General features: G+C 42.7%; 1 long non-coding RNA gene across 1 annotated transcript in view; it reads right to left on the bottom strand.

Moving 5' to 3' along the window:
* Positions 1 to 6,451: 6,451 nt before the first annotated feature.
* Positions 6,452 to 10,093, bottom strand: part of LOC308589454 — a 31,000-nt gene continuing 27,358 nt past the window's right edge. The window contains exon 6 of the long non-coding RNA XR_014009268.1: positions 6,452 to 6,589. This is a non-coding gene — a long non-coding RNA (uncharacterized lncRNA). The remainder of the gene's footprint in view (positions 6,590 to 10,093) is intronic.

Below are 10,093 nucleotides of genomic sequence, written 5' to 3'. Positions count from 1 at the left end.
GCAGCGAACGCTTCGCTCCCGCCCGCCAGCATTTTAAGATCGCCGGGGCAGGCGGGGGGAAGGCAGGGGGGGGGAGCAAAGACTTTTGCCCCCCGCCGGCCTTCAGAAGAGGTCCTCTTCTGAAGGCCGGCTGTGGGCAAAAGTCTTTGCTCCCGACCGCCAGCATTTCCCTATGGGCTTTCGTCTTGCGATGCAAGCCCATAGGGAAATTCGTCTTGCGAAGCGCCTCCAAAACAGAAAACCCTTTCGTCTTGCGGGTTTTCCGTCTTGCGAGGCATTCGTCTTGCGGGGTACCACTGTATATGTTGGAAGCTGCCCAGAGTGGGCGAGGCAATCCAGTCAGATGAGCAGGGTATTATTATCAATCATTATCATTATCATTATTATTGAATAGGACAGCGAAATATTGGAGAGTACAATGTACCACCACCTTGTACCATCTTATTTTTTGGCCTGTTGTTTTTCTACCTATACTAACATTAGTATAATTACTATACTAATTAATTTTGACTCTGGTGTTCCAAGTTATTTAACCATGAAAACTAACCTTGGTAATTTGGAGACAACCCTAAAGGACTTCAAAATAATAAGAATAGTTTCTGCTCCAAAGGGAAGTGGCAGAACATTTTGGTCTCAATTTGTGCAACAAATGTGGCAATTAATTCTGGGAGGCTTTCCCACTGCTATTTTGGAAAGCCATCTGAAGGATCCACATAGTAACTATTCTGGTATCTGAAAGGTAGGCTTAGTTAATTTGCTTCATGTTACAAACGATTTTCCTGTACCATGCAATAATAGAGGATTGCATCCTTCCTGCTAAGAATGGCACTGCTACAGAAGTTTTGGTTCATAGGGCAGTTTTGTTTTTTTAATTCCCCAAAGAGATCTTAGAAATTATCTTGCTGAGGTGTCCATGAAACTTTGGCAGACTTCTCTCAGAAGAAAGGAACTCACTGTGTGTATTTGGACTATGTGAAGCAGTGGGACCAGATGAAGAGTTGTTCTTGAGCATGTCAGAATCCATTAGATGCAAGTCTCCTGATAGCCTGGCAAGGAAGGATTGTATTGCTCATGGTAGGTGAAAGTTCAGCTCATGCTAAAAAAAGACAGTAAATACTAACAATGTAGAGCTAAGAAGGTGCTTTAAAGGATTGTAAATGACCGTTAGAGATTTTGCTCATTATGAAAGTTCATGCCCAAGTAAAATTAGTGAATTGCAACCTTCAGCCAACAGCATATTTGTTTTTAATGAACTAATTGAAAGCATCCAGCCTTACTTGGAAATTCTAAGAAACCAAAAAACATGTGATTTATAGATGGAAAATGTAATTTGTACACCCGGTTCCTGCAGCCTGGGCTGGCTCAGGGAACTCCTGACCCAGATCCATCCGTCAAGTAATTTGAAAGTGAATCTAACGCTTTATTAGGGTTTCTAAAGCCTATATTTACTGCTGCATCTCCTTTTACTTTACTTATTTACTTTTGCGTTGTTGCTGCAAGTGCTCGGCCGCCTCCTTGCCCTCCACTCTCTGTCTTCCCAGTGTTCTCACCACCTCCTCCCACTCCATGACTGCTGCTTATCCACCAGCTACTATTACAACTGCATTATGGGAAGTGGTCACCTGACCAAAACCCATCTTATTCACTGCCACCCTGAAACAGGGGGCAGTTTGGAACTGAGATTCCAAATTGGGCAGTATTGTGCTAAACTGGGTGACAATATATCCAGAGGTGCCCAAATGCAGTTTGGAACAGTTCAGTCTGTCATTTTAATTCAAAACTGAATCCAGAGGCAGCAGCTTGCAAGAACAATTGGGGAGGGGGCAGTGTTGTGCACATGACATTACATTGACATCCAAATATTGTGCGTGTGATGTCAGGACATTGGGAGGAGCAGGGGGCACAGCCGAATGTGGCAGCCACACAACTTCACTGACCAGCAGCTCCTCCTCCTCCTCCTGGCGCCGCCACTGGTGGGAGTCTGCTTCAACCATCCTTCTCCTCCACGGCAGCAGGAGGAGGAAAAGGAGCCAACCACTGGAGTTGTGACTCGCTCGGCTCTGCACTTCACTTCTGCATTTTTTGGACATTGAGGCACCTAGCTCCCACCCAAAAAATATTTGGGGGACCAAAAGGGCTCAGCCCCCAGAAGCTGGCACCCCTGATTGCATCCAACCATTTTAAAATGTAGAGCAAAACTTGAGCCTCGCTCTCAGATGCTGTCACGTCAGATTGGAATGATGATATCTTCAGTGGTGTCCAAACTGTACATTTTGTACATATTGGCTTGTTGGGTCATCCGTTGTGTTCTTGTGCTCACCTAGGTATTTGGATTCCGCATGAATTCCAAATAATCCATTAGGCTCTAGAAGTCAAAAGTCATTTCGTGTTTTGTTTGCAGTGTATGTTCCACATATAACATAAAACCATGGAAGTGGATGTGTCATATGCATAGAAGCCAAGAGGCTTTCTGAAACTATGGCCAGACTAATTCCCACACTGTGTTGTGAGGCATACTAGTAATGTACAAGGGAACAGTTGCTGAACCATGGAAAATAGTGATTTGTCACTCTGACATCACCTTCTTCCAATCAGCTTCCAGTGGAAGTGCGTCTGCAGTAGATATTTGCTTTCTGAGGAGGCAGACTCTGAACAGTGATTCATGCAGAAGCTGAAGATGTTCTCCAGTGATGGTGGGTAACTTCTACGTATTATAAAAGAGTGATTCTTGTCCCATGTGCCTGACACAACACATGTCTATCAAAGAACCAGGTGGGTGCAAGGCAGCTGATTCCCTATGGGATCCTCTCTTTCCAGACAAGACTGTGTAGAACGGAAGGATCCAAGCCAATTTTAAATAAACAAATTAAATGGTTATGATCCAGCCATAAGTCCTATAGATTTCAATGAGGGAATTATCAACAATTATCAAATCTCTCCTATTTAAATCAGCAAGTCTTAAAGGTGCTAAGTTATTCTGAATGGCATATTAACAGTTTAATATATGAATACAATTCTGATAAAGAAATGTAAAGTTATGATAGCTCAGTTGAGCAAGGCCCCACAGAGGTTTCTGTTGGTTGGCTTGTCTGGTAAAAATACCAGCAGCCCTATAAAGAATTAAGCAGGGTGCTCAAATGGAGCCTGATAGATTTGTACATCTGTCTCTGCTCTGGCTGCCATACTGCCACACTTGTGACAGATAGTTCTGTGTCTCTAGGGACCCATTCAGAGTAGCAGACAGAAGCAACACAAAGCAAATTTTAGTAAGGAAGTGGCTATTTATAGGAGCACTAAAAACACTTCATTTATTATTCTTTGAAAAATATCACTGTGAGATTTCTCAGCAGTACCCACTTAAAGTATTAGGGGGATAAAACAGTTTTCTCTCTCTTGTGGGTTCAGTCTAATGTTGACCTCCTTGGCATATTCAGTAATACTTATCAGTCAAGGCTCCCGTTTGCCTGTGTTTCACAGTCCATTTTTACTGTACATATAGTTGATCACCACCCCAATCTCTGAGCAGTGTGAAATTCCAGGGGTTCCAGAAGGACTTTCCTGCAAAACCTTAAATGCAGGCGGACAGCCCTGTTTGGCTGTTTCCACAAGCCCAGCTCCCAGTGTCCCAACAGCACACCCAGTCTTTGTAGATTGAGTGGGAATGTCTGCAGAGGTGAGCCCTGGGGGTTTCCCCAGAAGATGCCTTCAATCCTTCATGTGAACAGGTGCCCCAATCATAAAGAGATTTCAAACACATGGAAGATTCTTGAGTGCATTCAGTTCAACATGAACATATCCATCCTTCAGACTTTCTACTCGCCATGTAGGTTTGGAGGATTGGGGACATGAGGTCAACTGCTAGTATGTCTGGCTTCATTCCTCTTGTGACATTTTCGTGGTTAACCCTTGAGCAGGGTTAATATTCCCTTGTGACCATTTGGATATGTAAACCCTCAGGTTCTGTGCCTGTTCACTTCTCTCTCTCCTCTTCTCAGTTCTGGTAGAAAGGGTGGTGATAGAGAAATGAACTCAGCTCCCAGCTACTGCAGGACTCCTGCCTCTTCTGTGGCTCTGTGGACACCCAAGGCCTATTCTTCACATTGAAAGGTTTGTGTTCAGGTCACTTTTAGACACATCTGGCTACATACTGTGGGAAACAGTATGTTGTGCAGGTCCGCATCGTCCTGATATGTGCTCAAGTGCTTGTTGTTTTGCCCGGCTGCTTTCCCCGGGAAAACCAGCTCTTTATGACTGAATTGGAACAAATGGCAATTTGAGGTTCCCATGGATTACCATTTGTTCCAATTCAGAAGTAAAGAGCAGGTTTTCATGGTGAAAGTGTTGGGGCAAAGAAAAAAGCTTGGAGTGGGAGTTTTGAGGTGCATAGATACCTGTGCATAGAAATGTGGCACAAAAGCCAGCCTGGATGAGCCTAAATGGCAACTGGGGAGGTGTAAGCGGAACTGGGAACTGCTCTGGTGGGACAGAGCTCTCTATGCATAACCAGGGCACTGAACATTGCAAGCAGGGGGTTGGATACCTGTTTTAACTTCCCACCCAGAGTCTGTGACAACTAAAGTGGAATTCTTCAAGCTGTCTATAATACACAATGTAAGCAGATTTGCAAGATGAATTATTCTACACTTTTGTTATTTTGCACAATTTATTCTCTTTCTGCTAGCCATAGGGGGAAAGGTGAGGAAGTCTAATTATTGAAATCTTATTCAGCCATCCCCAGACTTCTGAGATTCATAGAATCATAGAATTGTATATTTGGAAGGTACCCCCAGGATCATCTAGTACAACCCTAGATTCCAACACAAATTTGCCCGCAAGGATGTATTTGCAAACACAAGGCATGTTACCATAATGGTTTAAACTAATAAACCTAGTCAGAATAAGAGAATGAAAGGAATAAAAAATGGGGCAAGTTCGAATTATTATGGTTTCCCTTTCTGACCGAGGTCACTTCCTTTTGGGGGCCAGTATTGACCAATATCAGGCATTGGCAAACTCCAGCCCTCCAGATGTTTGGGACTACAATTCCCATCATCCCTAGCTAACAGGACCAGTGGTCAGGGATAATGGGAACTGTAGTCCCAAATATCTGGAGGGCTGGAGTTTACTATGCCTGACCAATATAGTCAGTGGCAGTCATAAAATGGCTGCCATAAGGGTATCCAGTTTTAATATTGGATCCAGTTTTAATATTGTTTAATATTATTTTACTTCTGTTGGAGGGAAATTATGGCATTAGCTCCTATGCCTTCCACTCCGGTTCTCTTAGTCCGCTGCTTCCTTCCCTCATCAATATGAACGAACAGAGTTCGTTCAACACCCAGTGACCCGAAATTTATAAGAAAGGAATGTCTGAAGATAAAGTGTCAGTGAATTTCACACACAACCCTTGACAAAATGACCTTTCCCAATTTCACTCCCTACATATATCATGGAGAATTTTGGGACACAATTTTCATTCAGCCTTATAAGCAATCCATTTTCCCTGAGTGCTCAGGATATTCAGTAAGCAAAGGGTACAATAATAATGCCAGGTTTGGTATCACCTGACACTTGTGTTTCACTCTGTGATTTATTTTTTTTTTTTTTTGATAAATAAAAGATTCACAATGATGACCTTTGGTGCAAATTAAACTTTTTCTATTTTTTTTCTTGGTCAGTCTCAATAGGATTTTTTAAAATGTATTAGGGGCACTGAGAAAAGAGACTGTATTGAAATGATAAATAAATTACCAATTATCACCAAGTGCAGAGAGCAACTATAGCAAAGTAACTCTGAAAAACCTCTTTTCAATGGTGTGGATAAAATAGTAAGATTGAACCAGGGGCAAAGATTCAGGACAAAAGGGAATACTTCACACAACACATAGTTAAACTATGGAATTTGCTATCACAAGAGTTACTGGTGGGCACTAGCAGGGCTGTCTTAAGCATATCCAGCGTCGTGGTGTGAAGATCCCTCCACCCCCCCCTTTCCCAGAGTTGCCAACCTTTTTTAGGGAGGACGGCGCTGCCGGCGACACGCCCAGCTTTCCTTTGTGGGGCTGGAGGAGGCGGGCAGCAGCTGGAGGGCAGCTCCTCCAGTGGGGAAGAGGTGGAGGCTGGACGCGGCAGCTCCCAGCTCAGTTGGCCGCTTCATTCCGTGGTGGCCACGGCAGGCAAGGGCGGTGAGCTGATGCCGGGAGGCACCACATCCAGCCTCCACCTCTTCCCTCCAGAACTTGGTGTCCTGGCACCCTGCACCACTAGCTTCTATGGGTAAGACACCCCTGGGCACTAGCTTGTGTGGCTTTAAGGGGGTTTAGACACATTCATGGATGACAAGGCTATCCATGGTTAATAGTCATGCTGCCTGCGCACCTTCAATATCAGAGCAGTATGCCACTAAATAGCGTTCTGTCCTGCTTGTGAATGCACTCATGTCCTGCTTGTGGTCTCCTCCTAGACATCTGGGTGACCATGGTGAGAACAGGCTGCTAGGTTGTGATCATGTTCCACCAGGTATGGTAGGCTCCGATCATTCTTTTCTTTTTGGTGGTGTTGGGGGAGTATTTAGACATGTATATCCCACCTGCGGTCTCAAATGGAACAATTCCACTAGCAGACAAGTGCAGCTTGGTCCCACAGAAAATACTTATGTTCTTATGCCAGAGGTATCAGAACAAATCACAGAAGCTCTACTCAGTGTCTGGAAAGTTCAGTTTCAAAAGGAACTAATTCTATTGCAAGCTCATCCTGCTCAAAAATATACTAGTTCCAGTTTGTACTTTCCCAAATATTTCAGTCTAAAGGTAATCCAAATGAACTTTTTTACTTCATAAAAGGTTTGTCCGCGGATACAACATTTCCTCCCCAACATGCATAATGTTACAAGCTGTTGTGCTTACGTATAACGTCCAAAAGTCAAACAAAAACTGTAATAAGATATCTGGTCAACAGACTGTCAACACGAAAAGCTTTCCCTATAATTGTATTTCCATACTTGAAAAGGCTTTTGGTGTTTAATTTTACATCATTTTCAGTGCCTTTTTATCCACCAGAGAACTTTCCCCCCTCCAATATACTTGCAGTGGAAGAAGTATTTCTTTCTTTTATTAATTGAAGGTTAGTGGTAGAAATACCCATGTACTGTAACTGCTTTTCCTAGACTGTCGTCATATACAATCCCATGGTTGCTGGACCAAGAGCTAACCTGGGACCAAGACTGACAGTTCCCATTCTGGTCTTAAAAGTTGCACAATTATTTCAGTGCTGTTTCTAGGTTAGGTAATTAGCCTTCCCTCCAAACTATCCAATTAATTAATAGCCTGTCCCTGCCAAGAAGTTTTAAAAGGACTCCATTCTTTGTGTAGTTCAAGCCCTGTTTGTTACACCGAAGACCTTGCAGCGAGAAAGCTGCTTTTACAGAGGACTCTTAATAGGAAACAGAAGAACTGATTATTGATCTTCGTCCATAGTGTGGGCAGTTAATTTGGTTAACAAGGCAGTTGCTGCTCTAACAAACACACTGAGGATCATGTCCTTGACTACTTAGTTGGAACTTCTCTTAACCTTTTTAAAAGTTTTGCTAAGAAGATGTTGAACAAACTACAGGTGAAACTCAGAAAATTAGAATATCGTGGAAAAGTTCATTTATTTCAGTAATTCAACTTAAAAGGTGAAACTAATATATGAGATAGACTCATGACATGCAAAGCGAGATATGTCAAGCCTTTATTTGTTATAATTGTGATGATCATGGCGTACAGCAGATGAAAACCCCAAATTAACAATCTCAGAAAATTAGAATATTAAATGAAATCAGCAAAACAAGGACTGCAAATAGAGCAATATTGGACCTCTGCGAAGTAGAAGCATGCACATGTACTCAGTACTTGTTTTGGGCCCCTTTTGCATCAATTACTGCCTCAATGCGGTGTGGCATGGATGCTATCAGCCTGTGGCACTGCTGAGGTGTTATGGAAGACCAGGAAGCTTCAATAGCAGCCTTCAGCTCTTCTGCATTGCTCAGTCTCATGTCTCTCATCTTTCTTTTGGCAATGCCCCATAGATTCTCTATGGGGTTCAGGTCAGGCGGGTTTGCTGGCCAATCAAGCACAGTAATCCGATGGGCACTGAACCAGGTTTTGGTACTTTTGGCAGTGTGGGCAAGTGACAAAGTCCTGCTGGAAAATGAAATCAGCATCCCCATAAAGCTCATCTGCGGAAGGAAGCATGAACTGCTCCAATATCTCTTGGTAGACGGCTGTGTTGACCCTGGTCTTAATGAAGCACAGTGGAGCAACACCAGCTGATGACATGGCTCCCCAAATCAACACAGACTGTGGAAACTTCACATTGGACTTCAAGCATCTGGCATTGTGTGCCTCCCCATTCTACCTCTAGACTCTGGTTCCTTGGTTTCCAAATGAGATGCAAAAGCTGCTCTCATCAGAAAAGAGATTAATTTGAATTACTGAAATAAATGAACTTTTCCACGATATTCTAATTTTCTGAGTTTCACCTGTAAGAAGTGTGATGCATGCAAGTCAAGTCAAAGATCCATCTAGCCCACATCTCTGCAACAATAGCAATCCAGCTGCCATTCTCGTTTCCATTGGAAGCTCACAAACAGGGCAGAAGTGTCTTCCTTTGTTGTGTTTTTCTCAGCCTACTGTCCCAAAATCATGGGCAGTTTTTTAAAACTAACATGAGAGAGCCTTCTCTTCCGTAAGTTTATCTAATCCTTTATAAAAGCCACCCAGTTTAGTGGCCATCACCTCTTGTACCTGTGAGTTCCAAAGCTAAATTATAAGTTTTGTAAAGTATCCCTTCCTTTTGTCTCTCCTGAAGCTATTGCCAACTTCATTGAGCAGGAAAATTATATGAGAGGGAGAAAATGTTATTTTGGCTCTTTTCACACTGTTCATAATTTTATAAACTGCTATCATGTCCCACTACTTTTCTTGTTTCTAAACAAAAAATTCCCAAATGCTTTATCTTTTCCTCATTAGGAAGGTGCTTCATTTCCCTTGATCATTCAACAATGCAGAATTAGGCTCATCTAACTCCACATGGGACTAGGCTGTTCGTTTCCCCTTTCCAGCTCTTTCAGATTCTTTTTTTAAAAATAGCTGTGAATAGCATCCCATCTGTGGCCACACAATGGCTTTATATAATGGCTTTATGATGCTTGCAGTTTTATTTGCTACCTCTTTCCAAACATTTCCTAACATCTAATTTTGCCTTTTCTCTGCTACAGCACAGTTAGCTGATGCTTTTGATAAGCTTTTCTCCAAATCCAAGAAACTCTTTCCTAGGAAGTCACAGCAAACCTAGCAAATGGCACTCAAATCGCTTGAAAAATCTGCATTTAATATGTTTTCTGCAAATATGCTCAACAGTAACATTCTTTAATAAGATCTGCATGGGTTTGCAGACTCAGTCAGAAACACAGGCATCTAGGATGACAGTGCTGAAAGTGCACACTGTCTACATAAAATTTTGAATACTCCCTGAGATTTTTCACACTGTCACTTCTAACATTAATCTGAGCAGCTTTTGCTTTTACTAATAATGTTGCTGAATTTCAAGGCTGAGGTGAGCATTATGGCTCCAGCAGCTCTTTTTGTGCTTGGTTTAAAATCTGGTCTGAAAAAAAATACAAGTCTTGTATCCCAGGTGTCAGTAGGAACAGGGGACACTACATTTCCTGAGACTTGTGCAAGGTGTTAGACTTCCTTCTTTGCCTCTGTTCCACTGCTGCCACTGAAGCAGGAAGTCTGGCAGAACCTTCCAAACATGTCCCTCCTTTCCAGCGAGGGTAGAGGAAGGAATTCTATCCCATCGCACTCCCAAGAACGCCAGTGGGGCAAAGGTTTAACTCAGAAGAAACTGAGCTTTCTCCCAAGTTGGAGATAAAGCCATTCACAATATGGGTGAAGCGTCTGTGAAAAGGAGGGCCATTTTTCAATCGACCTGATCAGTGTTTGGAATTTCAGCAGTAGTATCCATAAAGTTTCTCAACCATTCATATCTCACCTTAGTTTTCACCAATTATTCACCACAGTGGTCAGTATATTTATTTATTTTATAA

The sequence above is a fragment of the Podarcis bocagei genome (assembly GCF_964188305.1).
Source record: "Podarcis bocagei genome assembly, chromosome: 6".
Taxonomy (NCBI): Eukaryota; Metazoa; Chordata; class Lepidosauria; order Squamata; family Lacertidae; genus Podarcis; species Podarcis bocagei.
Note: the sequence above shows the minus strand (reverse complement) of the source record. Positions and strands in the feature narration are given on the sequence as shown.